The 9,968-nt window shown below is 34.4% G+C and overlaps 1 long non-coding RNA gene across 1 annotated transcript; it reads left to right on the forward strand.

Moving 5' to 3' along the window:
• Nucleotides 1–1,148: 1,148 nt before the first annotated feature.
• Nucleotides 1,149–8,368, forward strand: LOC110742897. Its single transcript, XR_002521156.2, has 3 exons — nucleotides 1,149–2,808; nucleotides 5,756–5,949; nucleotides 6,393–8,368. It is a non-coding gene; the product is annotated as an uncharacterized LOC110742897 (long non-coding RNA).
• The last annotated feature ends 1,600 nt before the right edge of the window (nucleotides 8,369–9,968 follow it).

The following is a 9,968-nucleotide window of genomic DNA, read 5'->3' on the forward strand; positions in this document are numbered from 1 at the left end:
TCAGGATTCAGGGGACATAGATCACATTATGCAATAGTTAGAGTATCCATATTACATAGTAAGAATGTGGTATGGGAAATATTTTTGTGTCTAACTTTAGAAGATACAATTTGCTACACTTACTGAGTAAAATATTTGTATCTCTAGCCTGTAACCCTAATTTTTAATCTCTAAGCAACAGGTTTAAGCCTCTGTCTATTTCTTCTATCCTCAATTTAAAGGCCTATTTAAATTGAGGTCACTGTCTAAGATGGCCAGAGATGATAGAAAGTTTTATCTTGTATGGGGATTGATTCCAGGTTTCTGTGCTTTGAAATTAGAGTTTTAGAGGATTTAGGCAGGAAGTGCATAGAAGACACAGTCATGCACCAAATAATGATGTTTCAGTCAATGACTGCCCATAAGATGGTGGTCCCATAAAATTGTAATGGAGCTGAAAATTTGTATAGCCAAGTGACACTGTAGCCATTATAATGTTATAGTACAACACATAATGCATGTGCTTGTAGTTATGCTGCCAAAACAAACCCATTGTGCTGCCAGTTATAGAAAATTATAGCCATACAGTTATGCACAGAATATAATACTTGACAACGATAATAAATGACTATGTTACTGGTTTAGGTATTTATAATACTAACATTTTATTATTTTTGTGTGTACTCACACTTATGAAAAAAATTAACTGTAAAACAACCTCAGGCAGGTGCTTCAGGAGGTATTCCAGAAGAAGGCATTGCTATCATAGGAGATAGAAGCTCCATGCATGTTATTTTCTCTGAAAACCTTTCAGTGGGACAAGATGTGGAGAAGGAAGGTGGTGATATTGATGAACCAGACCCTGTGAACACCTAGTCTAATGTGTGTGTTTGCATCTTAATTTTTAATTAAAAAGGATCAAAAATTAAATCAAAAGAAAAAATCAAAAAGCTTATAGAATAAACATATAAGAAAGAAAATATTTTTGTACAGCTGCACAATGTATTTGCATTTTAAGCTAAGTGCTATTACAAAAGAGTTAAAAAGTATCTTTAAAAGTTTAAACAATTATGAAGTAAAAATGTCACAGTAAGTCAAGGCTAATTTATTATTGAAAAAATAAAGCTACTTTAAATGTATTGTAGCCTAAGTGTACAGTGTTTATAAAGTCTACAGTGGTGTGCAATATTGTCCTAGGCCCTCATCTTCATTCACCACTCACTCACTCACTCACTCACCCAGAGCAACTTCCAGTCCTGCAAGCTCCATTCATAGTAAGTGCCCTATACAGACACGCATTTTAAATCTTTTATATGTATTTTTACTCTACCTTTTCTATGTTGAGATATATTTAGATACACAAATAACATTGTGTCACAATTGCCTTCAGTATTCAGTACAGTAACATGCTGTACTGGTTAGTAGCCTAGGAACAATAGGCTATGCCATATTGCCTAGTTGTGCAGTGGCTATCTCATTTGGGTTTGGGTAAGTACACTCTGTGATGTTCACACACAGATGAAATCACCTAACAATACGTTTCTCAAAATATCCCTGTTGTTAAGGGATACATGACTGTAACTTGATGTATCATGGGAGATTAAACCTCCCCCATTTCTCTGACTCCTGAAAAACACTACTCTAATAATACACTCTGGTTGATATAGGACAACACGTTCAGTTTTTGTACCTCAGCAGGACCCATGATTTTTTTGACTTTTGCTAACTTGAATTTCTGGCCACAGCCAGCGTTTCTCTTAAAAAATTGCTGATCCATACTAATGAACTTTTTATTCTGTCTGATGAATCAGAAAAAAAGATCCTAGCTTGTTTCTTTCCTGTAATTTATTGAAGGTGGCAAAAGTTCACCAACACCCTCCAATACCCTGACATTTGCTATGAAATCCTCTTCAGTAACAGCTTTTGTGTATATGGCCTATGTCCTAAGAGAAAACTGGAAACAGATTTAACCAACTCCCTTGATACCATTTTCAAAGGATTGCTATCTCCTCATGGTCTCCCACCTCGAATAGAACCACATTTTATGGTTTTTACTTTGTAAAACCCCACTTTTAGGTATAATACCTAAATGTCTTGCTGTTATCTAGTTGCATATGACAGGGACATAATTTGAACCAGTTTAAGCCAGTTGGGGTTTTATTGGCTTTATGTAACAGTGAGAGAAGGGTAGTTGGAACTACCTTTAAGGATCACTAAAAAGAGATTTGAACACCATTAGAATACTCTCTTTCTCTGTTTCTTGCAGCACTCCAGATTCATTCTCTTAGAAGAGTTTTTCCATGTCATAGGGAACATAGCTACAGACAGTTCCAGGTCACATCTTCCATAACCAGACAAAAGAGGCCTGGTCTTTACAAATTGAGGTTTGAAAAACCCTGGGAATGATCTGTGATCAACTGAGTTTTCTCTTCTCATTAAACTAAAGAGTCATGAGGTATCATTACCCGCTGCTGCCCTTTATAATCTTAAGGCAAATGCTGGTACAAAAAACTCATTTTCTACTCTAGAAACATTTTTTTTTTTAATTGAAAAAAACTCCATACTATTCCACCAAATTACAGTAAGATTTATTTTAAGCAGAAATCCAGAGCGGAGAATAATCCCTTTTAAATTGTTGAATAAATTTAGAAATGATGTAAAAAGCAGAAAGGAAAGATATAGACTGTTTTTCTCATGAATGAATGTTAAGTATTAACAATAATGTTAGACATATGCTTGCTCTTTTCCTCAGCAAACCAAGAAAATCTGAATAAAAGATGGGATTGTGAAATAGAAATGTGAGGCATCATAGCATTGGAGTTTATTGAGGTAATTGGCTAGGAATTCCTGTGTGTCTCAGAATGGAGAATTTCACATCATTTTTAAAACAAATAATTCCTTGTGGGCAAACACAGTGAGTACTGAGTGGTATTTGTGGAATGATTCTCTATGGCAGCATGCTCCCTGGGTAGACTGATTAGAAAGATTACCTTTTAGGAATAAGCAGTAAGGGCTTTTCAAAGTGTTACTCAGCAATCAAAATAGCAGTGGAAACATTGTATTATCAAAGGACCATAAGCACCATGCAAATTTAAACAAATTCTGTATAAATTACAACACAACATGTTGTCTTAATGGGTTATTACTACTAAATAATTTTACTTAATAATAAAAAATTCTATTAAATTATCATTTAATACATTTTCTTTAAACATTTACATAAGATCTCATTTTTAAAACTGCTTTCCCTTGGGTGTACCATTTCCCAAGAGCTCAGTATGTTATGGTTAATGGAAATGTTGTCATTGTCAGATTGCCTCTTAACTGTAATATAAATATGAGTCTCTGGTAAGCCTCAGTGTGAACAAAAGCTACTAATTTATTTTTCATAAGTTGAATCATCCCTAAAAAGGGATAGCACAAGCCTATTGGTGACTATTTTAGTATAGCACTTGCTGTGATAGCTGGGTAAGCAGGAAAATCGATTATAGTTCTGAAAGAGATGTAGATTTTGTTCACTTAAAACTCAGGCTTTTAATCCCTGGATAGAAACCTAGCCTGGAATGCATTCTGAAAGGCATAACGTTTGCTTCTAACATAACAGGATGTAGTAACTTCAAGACGCCTATCATTTAAACAAATAGATTAGTCAAAATAACGATGTGAAAAATATGCCAAATAAGGACAACACGTTCTTTTTGGATCAGTGAAAAGTAAATTGTGCAACAAATTTTCCGTCATATTTCATCTGCTTTTGATAGGTCACAGAAACTGCATCAGTGTTCCTATACACATGAGAAATTATAGGTATCAAAGGCAGATGAATTAATTAATTGGTTTCTTTGCTACTGGTTAAGATTTAATCTCTCTGTAATCTTAAAAAATAATATGGTGAAAATATGTGCACAATTTACTTCATCCCATTTTTTCTGGTTTTGGTGAATTATTAGGAAATAATTAATTTTATATTACATTTCTCTGCCCACAGCAGGCTACTAATTCTATTCAAGTTAATTCACCTCAATTCAATTCATTTCCCACTGAGAGCTTATTCCTCTCCTAGTCAATATGGCATGTAGTCCAAAGATGTAAGATGACCTTTCATTAAATCCTAGTTAAAAAAAGAATGATAAAATGGTAGGAAATAGTTAAATAGCAACTCAGTTATTAAATTAATGCAAGGTATAAGTGAGAGTAAGTGCTGCAGACTTAAAAAATAAGACATGTATGTTTGCAACAGATCTATTCATAATGGCAAAACACTGGAAGAAATTAAAATACTCATTATTGGTAGAGAAGATAAAGACATTATTTATATTCACACTTTGGAATTCAACATTTAAAATGAATTAACTAGAGTTATATGCATTGACATTGAACCTTATATACAATATTGGTTTGGGGCAATCAGGCAATTCCACTTAGAAAAGATACAGTTAGATCTATTCCTTATACCATAGAGCAATATAAACTCAAATGTTTGAATGAAATTATTAAGTACTAGAAAAGAGAACAGAAGAGAACTTCTTTATAAAATTATGTTAGGAGACTCCATTCTAACTTTGATTCAAAATGCAGAAGTTGTTTTAAAACTGACAAAACTGATTACATTAAGCAATCTTTTTTGTGACAAAACCATCATAAGCAAAGTCAGAAGACAAATGGCAAACCAGAGGGGAAAATAATTATGCAGAATTAATATGCTAGGAATTTATTTTTTAAAGTATCAATAATCTAAGAGAAGAATGTGCAAAGGACTGTAAAACCAGTTCACAGAAAAGTCAAATGAATTATAAACATAAGAAAAAAATACACAACTTCTTTCATAATAAGAGAATTTAAATTAAACTACAATCAGATGCATTTTTCAGTTATTAAATTAGCAAAAATTAAGTTTAGTGATGCTGAAGGGAAAGAGGCACCCGTATATCATTGGTATGAGTACAAAATAGTATATTCTTTATGAAGTATAATTTGGCAATGTCTATCAACATTACAAATATATCTCACCTTTGACCCAGGAGTCCCACTCACAGAGATTTATCCTACAGAAACACATGCACACATAAGAAATGACGTATGTTACGATCTGCACATTGTATTAGTAAAATATTAGAGAATAGTCATGTCCATTAATAGAGGACTGGTATAGAAACTATAGTAGATGTACGTTATGGAATGTTATGTAGTTATAAAAAAGAATGAGAAAGTGCTTTGCGTTAAGGATGTGGAAAGATCTATATGTGATAAGATGTGTTTTTGTTTGTTTATTTGTTTTTTTTGTTTGTTTTGAGACAGAGTCTCGCCCTGTCACCCAGGCTGGAGTGCAATGGTGCGATCTCGGCTCACTGCAACCTCTGTTTCCCAGGTTCAAGTGATTCTCCTGCCTCAGCCTCCTGAGTAGCTGGGATTACAGGTGCCCGCCACCACACCTGGCTAATTTTTGTGTTTTTAGTTGAGACGGAGTTTCACTGTGTTGGCCAGGCTGGTCTCAAACTCCTGACCTCATAATCTGCCCGCCTTGGCCTCTCAAAGTGCTGGGATTACAAGCATGAGCCACCACGCCCAGCCAAGATGTTTATTTTTAAAAAATCAAAAATCGAGAAACATAAAAATATAATTGTATTTGCTCATATTGGAAAGATTCAAAATAAATTAATGAGTGATTATCTATGGGGAGAAAATAAAGGGGTCCGTAGAGTGGCAGCAGTATGGGAGGAAGCAGGGATTTTTAGTTCATTGTGTATTGTTTTGTATTGTTTTGATTTTTTTGCAGTATGTGTATAATACCTACTGAAATTAACTAACAGCACCCTGTGAAAAGAAGAAAGAACAAAGTACAGAAGCCTGAATATGTTATGACTGCTTTTAAGCGAAGTTAAAAAAACAGGCGAAGTAAAACAGCTTGTAATAAATACTGTGACAAAACCAAGAAATGATTAACACAAAATTCAGAATGGTTGAAGGAAGGTAAGCAGGCAGAAAATATAGAAAAGAAAAAGGCAATCACTGCGGGTTATAGGGGTTTAGTAAGTTTTCCTGGAAGGAGGGGGACAAAAACTAGTTCTTGCAGGGTGTGGATTTTAGTAAATATAGTTCATATTTATATATCGCTTTATAGTTTGTAAAACATTACATACATGTGATATCATATTGTTTTGAAAACAGAGAGACATGAGAGCAGGCACTCAAAATGAAAACATAAAAAAGAAAAAAGCATAGCCTAGGCACAGAGGATGGGAAGGCACATTCTGCATTATGAGACTTTGAGGGTTCTACCTGGCTGGGCAGTTGAGTTAGGTTACAATGAGTAATGGATCAACAGATTCATAGGTTGGATTATAATGGGATTGAGACTTTATCTGGGACACCATTAAAGGTTTGTTTGTTTGTTTATTTGTTTACAAAAACAGATCTAAGAAGTATTTGAAAATTGAACACAGCAGCACTTCCTAGGCCCTGCCTAACACCAGCTCTTGCCTTCAGGCTCATCACTGACAATCATCAATAGGACTAACACTGACTAATCCCATGCTTACTTAGGTGGAACCCTTGATTACTTAGAAATGTGTTGTTAAATTTCCACATATTTTGATTTTTCAATTTTCCTTGTATTATCAGTTTCTAATTTCATTTCATTGTAGTTGGAGAACACATTTTGTGTGATTCCAAGCCTTTTACATTTATTGAGACTTGTTGTATGGCTTAACATATGGCCTATGCTAGAGAATGTTCCATGCGCACCTGAAAATAATGTGGATTTTGTTGTTGGGGTGAGTGTGCTATAGATGTCTGCTACATCTGGTTGGTTCATAATGTCAAGTTTTCTATTTCCTTGTCAATCTTCTGTCTAGTTATATCCAATATTGAAAATAGAAGACTGAAACATCCAACAATTACCAGTGAATTGTCTGTTTCACCCTTCAATTGTGTCATTTTAAATTTTGTGTATTCTTGCACTCTGTTGTTATGTGAATATGTTTTAATTGTTACAACTTCTGATAAATCAATCCTTTTAACATTGTAAAATGTCCTTTTTGTTCCTCGATAAAAAAGATATTCTTATCTTAAAGTATCTTTTTTCTGATATTAGTCTAGCAACTCCAAGTCTCTTTTGGTGACAGTTGGCATAGCATATCTTTTGCATCCTTTTACCTCCAATCTACTTATACTTTTTAATCTAAAGTGTCTCCTGTAGGCAGCATATAGTTGGATCATGTTATTTTAAAAATGCATTCTGCCAATCTCTACCTTTTATTTGGAGTGTTAAATCCATTTATATTTAATATAATTACTGATAAGCTGAGCTTTATGTCTTCCATTTTTTGATGGTTTTGTATGCCTTAGACCTTTTTTGTTCTTCTATTCCTCCATTGCTGCCTTCTTTTGTTTTAAATAGATATTTTCAAGTGTACCATTTTAAATTCCATTTTTATTTCTTTTACTATATGGTTTTTAACTACTTTCTTAGCCCAGGGATTATAATTAACATCTTAATTTAAGACATTCTAGCTTGGGTTAATATCACTTGAATTACAATAGGATATATTAATAAAAACTTTGCTTCTATAGAGCTCCATTTCCTCTCTCATCCTTGGTACTATTATCTTGCAAATTCTGTGTTTCTGCATTTTGTATCTATCAACAAAGGTAGCAATTATTGCTTTATATCAGACAGAAGATAAAAAGAGTTGCATTAAAAAACCATTTATACTAACTTTTATATTTACGTGTTTTCCTTACTAGTCCTCTTTATTTCTTCATGTGGATTCAAATTATTCTATATATCCCTCCATTTCAGCCTGAAGGACTTCCTTTAGTATTTATTTTAGGCTAGGTCTACTGCAACAAGTTATCTTAGTTTTTCTTTATTTTGGAATATTTTACTCCTTCATTTTTGAAAGACAGTTTTACAAGATATACAGTTCTTCACTAACAGTTTTTTTCTCTCAGCACTTTAAGTATATCATCACACTGCCTCCTGGCTTCCATAGTTTCTAATGAGAAATCAGCTCTATCTTGTTGAGGATGCCTGTGTATGATGAATTGCTTTCCTATTTTGCTGCTTTCAAGAGTCTCTCTGTCTTTTTAACTTACAATGGGCTAATTATAATCTGTTTAGGTGTGGCTTTCTTTGAGATTATCCTACTTGGAGTTCATTAGTCTTTATGAATGTGTAAATTTATGTTTTTCTTAAAATTTGGATAGTTTTTATTCATTTCTTCTTCAAATATTCTTTCTGCCCCCTTTTTTCTCTCCTCTCCTGGGATGATTATTGTGTGTACACTTTATGCATGATGTTATCCTAGAGGTCCTTGCAGCTCTGTTTATATTTATTCATTCTTTTTTTTTTCTTGGATGGAGTCTGGCTCTGTCGCTCAGGCTGGAGTACAGTGGTGCACTCCTGGCTCACTGCAACCTCTACCTCACAGATTCAAGCGATGCTCCTGCCTCAGCCTCATGGGTAGCTGGGATTACAGGTGCATGCCACCATGCCCAGCTATTTTTTTTGTATTTTTAGTACAGACAGGGTTTCACCATGTTGGTCGGGCTGGTCTCAAACTCCTGACCTGATGATCCACCTGCCTTGGCCTCCCAAATTGCTGGAATTGCAGGTGTAGCCACCATGCCTGGCCTTTTCATTCGTTTTTCTTTCTGTTTTTCAGACTGGGTAATTTCAGTTTTCTTATATTCAGAGTACCTGACTCGTCTACCTTTTGAAGTCTGCTCTTCAACCCCTCTAGTAAATTTTATGTTTTAGTCATTGTACTTGTCAACTCCAAGTCTCTCTTTGTCTCTTACTCTCTGTTCTTTTTTTTTTTAAATAATTTCTATAAATTTATTGATATTTTCTATTTGGTGAGACACTGTCTTCATGTTTTCTTTTACTTCTTAAAACATAATATTCTTTAGTTCTTTAACATATTTAAAATAGATTATTTAAAGAGATTCTCCAATAAGCTGAACATCTGTACTTCCTTAAAGGCAATTTTTATAAACTGCTTTTTCTCCCCTGTGGATGGGCTATTCCCCCTTATTGCTTTTTATGTCTCATAATTTTTGGTTGAAAACTAAATTTTAAATAATATAATATGACCAATCTGAAAATCAGATATCCCCCTCCCCCAAAACATTTTGTTGTTGCTGTTTGTTGTTTTCATTGTTTATTTAGTGACTTTTCTGAACTAATTCTGTAAATTCTATACTCTTTGTTATGTGTGAACACTGAAGTCTCTGCTTGGTTATCTTAGGGATCAGCTAGTGATTGGACAACTACTTCATTAGATTCTTGAAACCCATAAGTCTTCCAGTCTTTGTTGAGGAATTCTGTGTGTGATGGGGCATCCCTTCAACACTCAGTCGGGCACTTACCAAGTCTGCTATAGCTTTCATTACCTACTTGCACAGAGCCTCATGTTAGCCACTAGTAAATCTTAGGGCCTTCTCTGGTGGCCCTGGGAAGACACATAGCACTATGCATATGTGTGGCCTTCTACATTCCCAGTGACATGGCAGAGCTTTTCAAAGCCAATTATGGGTATCTAATTCCCAAGCTTCTCCTTTTAAGTTTACAGGTTAGTCTATCATTTGCCCCAACTGTTTTCTATCTCTGTGGACCACGAGCATGTTCAGCAATTATCTCTGATTGTTTTCAACAAATGCCCTAAAGGAAAGGCTGTTTCCAGTGAGTAGGCTGAGTAAGATCAAATAAAGACAGCCTTGTGAGTGAGTCTTCTAGAGAACCACCAGAGAGGTCAAATAATAACAACTTTATGCATATCTTTGAAGAGGTCCATCTCCATTTATTTTTGAAAGAGTTGACACACTGTAGATTTTCACAGTAATTATGAGCTGTTGATTTTTAAGGCTACCATGGAGCTGGGAGAAGGCTGAGAATAGGACAAGTTAAAATGCCACAAATCTTGCTGTTCATAACAAAATTAAAGTTTTTCTTAAATAAATTATCCCTTTAGTGCTTCAAGCATTTG

This window comes from Papio anubis, chromosome 4, assembly GCF_008728515.1.
Source record: "Papio anubis isolate 15944 chromosome 4, Panubis1.0, whole genome shotgun sequence".
NCBI lineage: Eukaryota > Metazoa > Chordata > Mammalia > Primates > Cercopithecidae > Papio > Papio anubis.